Source organism: Schistocerca gregaria, chromosome 4 (assembly GCF_023897955.1).
Source record: "Schistocerca gregaria isolate iqSchGreg1 chromosome 4, iqSchGreg1.2, whole genome shotgun sequence".
Taxonomy (NCBI): domain Eukaryota; kingdom Metazoa; phylum Arthropoda; class Insecta; order Orthoptera; family Acrididae; genus Schistocerca; species Schistocerca gregaria.
This window is the reverse complement of record NC_064923.1, coordinates 452,681,348-452,691,328: the sequence shown is the minus strand read 5'-3', so window position 1 is coordinate 452,691,328 and position 9,981 is coordinate 452,681,348. Positions and strand designations below refer to the sequence as shown.

Genomic DNA, 9,981 nt, shown 5'->3' with positions numbered 1-9,981 from the left:
CTGTTGTTGTAAAATGTATGTCAAAAACTTATAAATAAATGAAGAAAATAGTTAAAATGAATATAATGAGGCAGCGACTTGTCATTTCAGCAATTGTGTACAAAATCTTCTAATAGGTTATATAGGAACAAAGATGTCAGCCCATACACTGAGACCCAACTTTGCAAGATAAGTATTATTTATCTGCAAATATAATGTTTCTGCTGTTACTAAATTATTTAAGCGTTCTTCATACTACAAAATAGTAAGTTCAAAGTAGTAATCTTTGTATCCGTATATATGGACAATAAGTTAGGGAGGGCATTATAATTGGCACTTAAAAATTAATAAAGGCTGTTATAAAATAAAATGAAAGTATTCCTGTATGTCATTGTACGGCTTTTATGCATTTTAAAGGAAACTGTGTGGTGAGTTAAGCCCTGACACCCAGCTAATGGGAGCTTGACTCTCGAAATGAATATCTAGGGCAAAACTCCTTTATTTGTATATACGTGTGTGTGGGGGGAGGGGGGGTGCGTCCATGCGCGCTAAATACTATATCGATTAACTTTACAACGACCACCGCTACCTCCAACATGTAAGATGATGTATAATACCTGTATCAGACAGTGTCATTCAAAAGTACTGCCACGATTTCAGAAAATGACTGGGGGAAAGCTTTAAGACACTCATCAGTAGTGCAAAAGAATAGTGCTTGGTGAACATGCGCAACTGAGCATCGTAACAGAAACGAAAATGACCGCTTCTGTTGCAAGGCTTTTATTTTTAAATTCATTACCTGTTTCGGTCTAGCAAGTGACTATCATCAGGTGAAAACACTGAAAAGAACCAAGAGAAGTGCGATAAAAAATAACCACTACATACGATGCATTTTTCTCTCTTGAAGCAACTTCCGGCTTCACCCCTTCCTCTTTCTGGTTTCTAATAATTATGCGTTGCAATTGTACTTTTAACAGCCTTATTAATTCCTGATTATGATACATTAGTGGAATCTTGCTAAATGTACAGCCACTAAATGGCCTATGTTTATCACTTATAGCAAAAACTTTACGATTCAATTAGTTTAAGAATTCTACTTGAAATATAATTCTGCACACTTTTAATGGTTTTATTAACTTCTGATTATAGCGTGCTATTGCATCCTTGCAAAACGTAAAGGCGCTAAAATGCATGTGCCCATCACTTGTGGGGAAAACTTTATTGCTCATTTAAGTTTTATCCTGCAAAGGTCTCTCTAATCTAGTAGCTTTTTATTTAGTTGTATTTATCACATATTCGTTTCGTATCCTCATTTCAATCTGTTCATTAATCCTTTTAAATTTGTCTTATTGCACTTTTGTAAGCGCCTTTCAGGTCGTTTACACCATTCTGTGTTTTCTCCAATACTTCACATTTAAAATTTTCAGTTAAAATGTAACAGCTAGGCAAGTCGGTCTCATGTCATTCACTTCTGGTCGGCCACAGTATCGTCACACTAAATTTTATCAATTTAGCTCCGTCCTTCGGGTGCGCCACGCCGTGCTCTGTGTTCACTTGTGGTAGTCGCCTCCGAACTATCCAGTTTCGCAGCACTTGGGGTCGCTGCACACTATGTAAGTGTTCCGGTTCTTATCTTATGCCATTCCCCTTCTCCTGGGCGGTTTTTTTCATTATTAGGTGCCTACACTGTATCGCGACGTCCACGTTAGCCGAGAGCGTACTCTGGTTTCCCTTCAAAACCAATAAATCATTCGCCTTTTACTAAAGATTTCCGTGGAGGGGAACATTAAATGAGACTGTAACAAATTGTTCGTAGTGCTCGACTATTGCTGAGCCATAATCACAAGTAAACCATAATGTAAATAATAATGTGTGGCAACAGGTAGATTGTGTTGTAAGAATGAAGGGCGTGGAGTAGAGGAGCACGATGGGTTAAGTAGATGCTTTGGAAAAAAAAAGGAGCGCTAATGAGCTGCTTCCGGGACTCAGGTGGCGCGCCGCCCCAGAATCGAATCTGCCCGGCAGATTAACGACGAGGGCCGGTGTGCCGGCCAGCCTGGAATTGGTTTTTAGGCGGTTTTCCACACTGCACTAGGTAAATACCGAGCTGGTCCCTACGGGGGGGGGGGGGGGGGGGGGGGGGAGCATATGGGGTGGCGGCAGGGAGAGCATCTGGCCACCTCTTCAAATTAACCTTGCCAAGTCCGATTGTAGGTACGCCGACCCTGCAAAACCTGTGGGACAAGGGGGTACGCAAAAGAAGAAGACTGTATCGCGACGTATTCCTCTCTCCTTTCATTGTGTATAGGCCGACCAATGTTACAATTTTATAAATAATAGTCCTCAAGACAGTGAGTGCGATTCACTGGAGTCGCTGACACGAATTGCGCGGGATGGCGCGAGAACGGACCACTTCACTGGGTTGCCCATCTATAGGTATGAACCAGCTTGATGTGACAATATGCAACGGATGATTTTGGTACAAGTGCCTGAAATCTCCACTATCCAGGACTTGACAGTGTCTGAAGGCGATGTTTTGTGCTAATTAACTGTCAGCGCCAACAACGGCCGGATGTGGGGCGGGGGGAGGGGGTGTATCTCTCAGGGTTCTGTTCTGTCCCCGATTCTACTCGTCTTGTATGTGAATGACGTGCAGTTACTTCCACAAGTCGCGTTTGTGCTGTTTGCGGACGATACAGTGATCCTTACTAACAGTCACAGAGTCGATGCAGCAATACGGTGTCTTCAGCGTCAGCTTACAATTATTCAACTATGGACAGCAGCAAACTGCTTTACCCTGAATGCGGAGAAGATTCAAGCCATTACGTTTATTCACCATCGGCCCAAACTCAGAGACAGCCCCACACTGTACAACACTGTCCCACACTGTACAACACTGGAAAAATCCAGAGAAATGCGTGGGAGTGAGGATATTGGGCTGGAAACTCCTCTTCAAGGACCATGTTCAGGGAAAATGCAACAGCACCATATTGCACCTGTTTCACCAACTATGCCCACCGCTGTCGAGTCAATATCTAAACACTAAGACCAAACTACGCCACTAATCGTATGGGGATACTCATCCTGGGGAATCACCTGTTGCGGCAATCTCAGACCGCTGCAAACCGTACAAAACCGATGCCTACAGTTAATCCTTGGAGCACCTGGATGGACAAGGATCAGGGATCTCCATCAGTAACTGCGCGTGGAGACCATGAGGGAAGTGAGCGCGTCATCACACGACAACAGCTTGCTACCGTTGAAGCACTAAGGCCCACTAAGAGACATCTCGATTATGTGGGGTCTGTCGGCCCTGAGAGGCAGCAATACTTCAGAACTCTCAGCACCGCCATTGAGGTACCCCGATGACATAACAAAGTAAAGTATGTTTATAAATAGAAAAGGAGAAAAAATGTAACGTTGTATAACACAAATGGAAAGTTAAATGGAACAGTATGTAACATTAAATGAAATGGTAACCAACAGTTGAGGAGAGTCAAAGGAACCAGTGCCCAACACCCTTCTCAAGCGGAAATAAAGAGAAGATTACTCCTGTACCCTTTACATCTTGGAAATCCAGCCACGAGGTGGTAGAACTTCTCTGAAACCATGCCAAAAAAATTGTATAAGAAAATTTATATGTTCTAGCACGCCTGACCCCTTGTACAACTGTGATGCGGAGTGCATTACGAATTGAAACTTGGAGAGAGACTCTCTCCACTTTTATGTATCTATATTCTGTATGTCTTGTAGTTATCGAACAGTCGTCTTCTGAAAGCCCGAAGTTACTTATGAATAACCCTGCATCCCTTCCACTGTGATAGTGAGAATACCGTCTAGAACCTCAGAAGAATGGTGCACAAAAACCAGACAGAAATAGAACTATTTTAATCTGACTGCCACGTTAAAACACACCAACTGGAAAATTCTGCTTTATATACTTTACATAGGAAGCATTTGCCGTATTTCTGAAAGACTCATGTGATCCCACGTTTTTGTCAACTTTGGAATCATACACGTTGTAACAGATATAAGTGCAAATATTTTTATATGTGGTACCTTAATACGTACACACACAAGCGTATTGGTTGTTTTTCCTCTGCGTCGAACAGTCTTCCCAAAATTACGCCAAAAATTTACGCCCTGATTCTTTCCGCAAGGTTGTAACTACACCACTACGTGGACTACTGCTGCCAGTGCTGACAAACCGTTTTGTGTCCACACCTCAACACCTGACCTGCTGCCCAAGGGAAAATAAGCATTAATTACTTGTTCTTGCGACGTTACCTAACGGTTTTCTACTGCGTATTTGCTCTCCAAGCAGCATCCATAAAAGTAAACCAGTCGCTTGTACCTTAGATAACTCAGCTATGGACGGCTCTGTTGAAAAGGTTGGGCTCTATGAAGTCTGGTTTCATGACCCGCATCTAATTCATCGCAATTAATAATCGGAATCTGTGATCCTGTACTCAAATAGTCTATGCATTGGCTGGAATTGAGAATTAATTAAATAAACAGACATATTAAATGAAGATAAATGAATAATTTAATAAAAATGATTTTATTCTAACGTCTGTAATTGATATAGACGACAGAGAATAATGTTGAATAATGTTTGATCAAGAAAGTGCATCTCAAATAAAGGGGAAGTGGTCCTACGATTTCCAGTTAAAACACAGACATAAAATAAGCTTATCAAATGCAGTTGTTGCGTTTAGAGCGTTACGAGAATGATAACAGGATTCCCAAGCTCAATAGTCATCCATTACACGCGGAAACTGAGTCCATATTGTGATCACAACGAACGAAATATTCACTAGCTCGAAATAGCTCAGAGTTCAAATGATGATTTACAAACTAACACGCACAAGATTACGAGTAGAAACTCATCCTCTGTGTATTCTCAATTCCGTAATGCAGTCGGAAAAAGTTAGACCGTTCACCGTTCAGAATCAATCACCTACACTACTGAATAACATGTCACCTTTGGCAGATCTGCCTTCTTCCTGAACAGACATAAAAGTGTCTTCTTCAGGATCTGTACGCAAAGTGCCCAGAATCGCTCAATTGAGTGCATCACTCTGAAAACGTCTGCTTCCACTTGACTCCAGTGGTGTTACGCCACTGCCTGCTTTTCCATTGGCTAAGGCCATCCTCACCAACAGTACAACGTTGTTAAGTTCTTCACTCATAATTTCACGCAACAGAACCACTTCCTGCACTGAACTAATATTTAAATAAAGAAATGTAATAAACATTTGGTCAGATTCAGATCATTTACAATAATTACAAATAAAGGTTTGTTCATAGATAAATAAGGTAGTGTTCTTGCACAAATGTGCGCATACTATGTGACAACAAACTCTCATTAATACTGATTAAATAATTATTTAATGCTACCTGAGAGAAACGTCTTTTCACTCTATTTTCAAAGGTGGTGTTAGCTCACACGTGCCACTGACCACTTCTTAAGTTCACACTATTTTATATTAGAAATTGAAATCAATAGTTAAATAAGTATCTGGCAAAAACAGTAACATATTCATTGAATAAATACAAAGGTATGACAAGATACAAGGTAGACACGCTGCATTCATTCGCTGTATTATGATGGAGACTACCATGTTCTAACAAACATCACATAGTGAAAAGATATTTAAAAAAAACGTAATAAATCAAGAAATAAAATATTTACGGACATGTAGCTTTCAGGGATGATAGCCACAGCGAAAATGATTAGTCACTCAAAAATATTGTAAGAAAATGAAACATCTACAGCCATTCTTATGATGTCAGTTATTGTATGGCTACCGGTTTCGGTGCTTCAGGACACTATCTTCAGGTCTTACCTGATGCTGAGTTGATGGTTGGAGAGACAACGACGCAGTTACAAGTGGTCTGCAAAAAACGGTTGTAGATGTTGGCCACTGATGCATCGTCTACATGTGTGGCGCTGACAACTTAGGCCTCAAGTTGGCGCACTGAAGCACTGAACCTGGCAGCCACACAATAACTGGCATTATAAGGACTTCTGTAGGTGTTTCATTTTCTTACATAAGTGAATGGCCCAAGTCCCCCCAGACCTGCAATCACAAGGATGGACACAGAAAAACGTTGACTTCTGTAGTTTTAAAGACATTGAAAATATTGTTGCGTCACTGGAAGTGGCTTATTTTTCTCATATCGCAGATGTATTCAGATTAGCTTTATTATGTAGCTGTGCTTATCGTCGAATTTCAAAGAGCTGTAAGAGGCCATCTTTCAGCTTGTCTGAGACGCTGCCATTGCAGGCGCACAGCCATTTTTTCTAAGTGGCCGTTGTCCAAATTCCACAAACTCGAATTTACCCACTTACTGTCAAGTCTTCGTACCCGCGTCTGGGGTTGCCAACTGTCGCTGCAGCTTGACTGGCCACGGAGTTTTGGCCGAGAAGGCCATACCGCGCCCTGAGCCCTAGGCCCGCAGGCTTAGCATACAACCGAACAAGTAAATTCACCTCATCTCGTAGCAATTCCAGGCGACCGAATAGCTCTCCTACATACGTGTAATGTTACGCTCTTGCCACATATACTTGGAGGTACTAACCAATCTATCTAAAAACGTACCACTTCTAACATTTATAGTTATTAATATGCAAAAGAAACAAATACTGATCTAATGTTGTTACGTACACTGTCCTCAGTCACGAATAGAAATATCTGCGTTTATACCTGTTGCACTCTGTATATCGGCGTTCCCTCGTCACTGGTGCTTTGTTTCGTGTCTGTAACTTAGAGCGAGAGAGAAATGTAAAACGCCAGATCATTGTGGTATAATGAGAACGTTTTACGCCACTGATCTAACTTTGACTGTTTCAGGCCCAGCCCGACAATAGTAACACGAATTACAAATAGAGGAATGGAAAGGCTGATAGTAGCCAAACCTGGAGAAGGTCAGTTTGGATTCCGCAGAAATGTAAAAATACGAGAGCCAATAATGAGATTTTCACTCTGCAGCGGAGAGAGCCAATAATGAGATTTTCACTCTGCAGCGGAGTGTGCGATGATATGAAACTTCCTGGAAGATGAAAACAGTGTCCGGACCGAGACTCGAACTCGGGACCTTTGCCGTTCGCCGGCAAGTGCTCCACCATCTGAGCTACCCAAGTACGACTCACGCCCCGTCCACACAGCTTTACTTCTTGCCAATATCTCGTCGCCTACCTTCCAAACTTGACAGAAGCTTTCCTGCAAACCTTTCAGGAGGAACCTTCTGAAAGAAAGGATATTGCGGAGACATGGCTTAGTCACAGCCTGGGGGATGTTTCCAGAATGAGATTTTCACTCTGCAGCGGAGTGTGCGCTAATATGAAACCTCCTGGCAGATTAAAACTGTGTGCCGGACTGAGACTCGAACTCGGGACCTTTGCCTTTCGCGAGCAAGTGCTCTACCATCTCATTCTGGAAACATCCCTCAGGCTGTGACTAAGCCATATCTCCGCAATATCCTTTCTTTCAGGAGTGCTAGTTCTGCAAGGTTCGCAGGAGAGCTTCTGTAAAGCTTGGAAGGTAGGAGGCGAGATACCGGCAGAAGTACAGCTGTGAGGACGGAGCGTGAGTCGTGCATGGGTAGCTCAGATGGTAGAACACTTGCCCGCGAAAGGCAAAGGTCCCGAGTTCGAGTCTCGGTCCGGCACACAGTTTTAATCTGACAGGAAGTTTCACGAGAGCCAATGCTGACACGACGACTTATTTTAGAAGATCTTCTGAAGAAAGGCAAACATACATTTATAACAATTTTAGATATAGAGTAGGTTTTTTTCGGTATTGATTGGAATCCACTCTTACAAAATTCTGATGTTCGTACGGATATAGTGCAGGGTGCGAAAGCTACAGCTTGTACAGAAACGACACACTAGTTATCAGAATCGAAGGATATGCAAAATACTGAAAGGTGAAATGTCACCACAAGCGACAGTGTATCGCAGATGCAGTCTAATCAATAGTGGAGGGAGCAGCAGAGCCCGCTATGTTTACTAACTGCGTTTCAATAAAGTCTTTTAAAGACGACACCCGCAGATTAAGCCAATACGTAAACTGCAAGTTCGACAGAAAAAGGACTTGGAATAGGACAGTGCATGTTTTTTTCTGCACTTCTTCTTCTTCTGACTAGGGTTGCCCATGCTTGTCTGCGTCGTCCGAGGATGTACTGGACTAACTGCTGTCCCATTTCTTGGGTGGTCGTCCAAATGGTCATTTCCCTTGCTGTCAGCGTTCGAGGGTAACTTTTATCTACTGCGCTAGTGTTTACCGGTAACATTTAGCTTTCAAAACGTCATGACGTAAATATAATATCTCCGTTGTCGTAACCAAAATTTTCTCATGTCGACTGTGTAGTTGATGCCTCCAGTAACCAACTGAGTAAAGTACACGAAGTGCTAAGACATGTAATAGTTACAGGCGGTGGTTCCAAACATAGACAACATTTCAGCAGCTACAGAAGCCTGAGACCACTAAATAGCCTTAGTGTACCTGCGGGAGCGACAGGGCAAATTGTTAGAGCAGACAAAAAGAAATTCAAGTCCGAGCAAGCCACCATACTAAACCGAAAGACAGCTGAATAACTTTATGACTCCAAAAAAAGGTGTGCCAAAAGCAATGTGTGTTGATTTTGGGGAAACACTTGAGTCAAATGGGTTTTCGCTGCATGTCGCTTGTAGAGGAGAACACGAAAATAAAATAGTAACACTGTCGTTGCCCAACGTAATATGTTTCGAGAAAAATTTCATATGTGGAACTTAAACATGAAGTGGCCAGTCAAATGTAGTTAACACGTAAGGGTGAAAATAAAGAGATGATACATTTCCACTTGTCCAGCATCAGATCTCGCGTTGAAGAATTCTGCTCGAAACAACTCAAGGTGTCAGTCGTGAATGCTAATGACATGGCTACCAGACACTGTTTCAAGCATTGTGTTTACCGTTACTAGTCATTTTTACTGTTTGAGGTGTGCTGTACGGTTAGATGTACACGTATCTAAGTACACTCCTGTAAATTGAAATAAGAACACCGTGAATTCATTGTCCCAGGAAGGGGAAACTTTATTGACACATTCCTGGGGTCAGATACATCACATGATCACACTGACAGAACCACAGGCACATAGACACAGACAACAGAGCATGCACAATGTCGGCACTAGTACAGTGTATATCCACCTTTCGCAGCAATGCAGGCTGCTATTCTCCCATGGAGACGATCGTAGAGATGCTGGATGTAGTCCTGTGGAACGGCTTGCCATGCCATTTCCACCTGGCGCCTCAGTTGGACCAGCGTTCGTGCTGGACGTGCAGACCGCGTGAGACGACGCTTCATCCAGTCCCAAACATGCTCAATGGGGGACAGATCCGGAGATCTTGCTGGCCAGGGTAGTTGACTTACACCTTCTAGAGCACGTTGGGGGGCACAGGATACATGCGGACGTGCATTGTCCTGTTGGAACAGCAAGTTCCCTTGGGATGGTAGAACGATGGGTTCGATGACGGTTTGGATGTACCGTGCACTATTCAGTGTCCCCTCGACGATCACCAGAGGTGTACGGCCAGTGTAGGAGATCGCTCCCCACACCATGATGCCGGGTGTTGGCCCTGTGTGCCTCGGTCGTATGCAGTCCTGATTGTGGCGCTCACCTGCAGGGCGCCAAACACGAATACGACCATCATTGGCACCAAGGCAGAAGCGACTCTCATCGTCCCTCCATTCACGCCTGTCGCGACACCACTGGAGGCGGGCTGCACGATGTTGGGGCGTGAGCGGAAGACGGCCTAACGGTGTGCGGGACCGTAGCCCAGCTTCATGGAGACGGTTGCGAATGGTCCTCGCCGATACCCCAGGAGCAACAGTGTCCCTAATTTGCTGGGAAGTGGCGGTGCGGTCCCCTACGGCACTGCGTAGGATCCTACGGTCTTGGCGTGCATCCGTGCGTCGCTGCGGTCCGGTCCCAGGTCGACGGGCACGTGCACCT

At 43.6% G+C, this 9,981-nt stretch overlaps 1 non-coding gene across 1 annotated transcript; it reads left to right on the top strand.

The window, feature by feature from the left end:
* Positions 1-1,696: 1,696 nt before the first annotated feature.
* LOC126268496 (U5 spliceosomal RNA) lies at positions 1,697-1,816 on the top strand. The gene has a single exon (XR_007549122.1). It is a non-coding gene; the product is annotated as a U5 spliceosomal RNA (small nuclear RNA).
* The last annotated feature ends 8,165 nt before the right edge of the window (positions 1,817-9,981 follow it).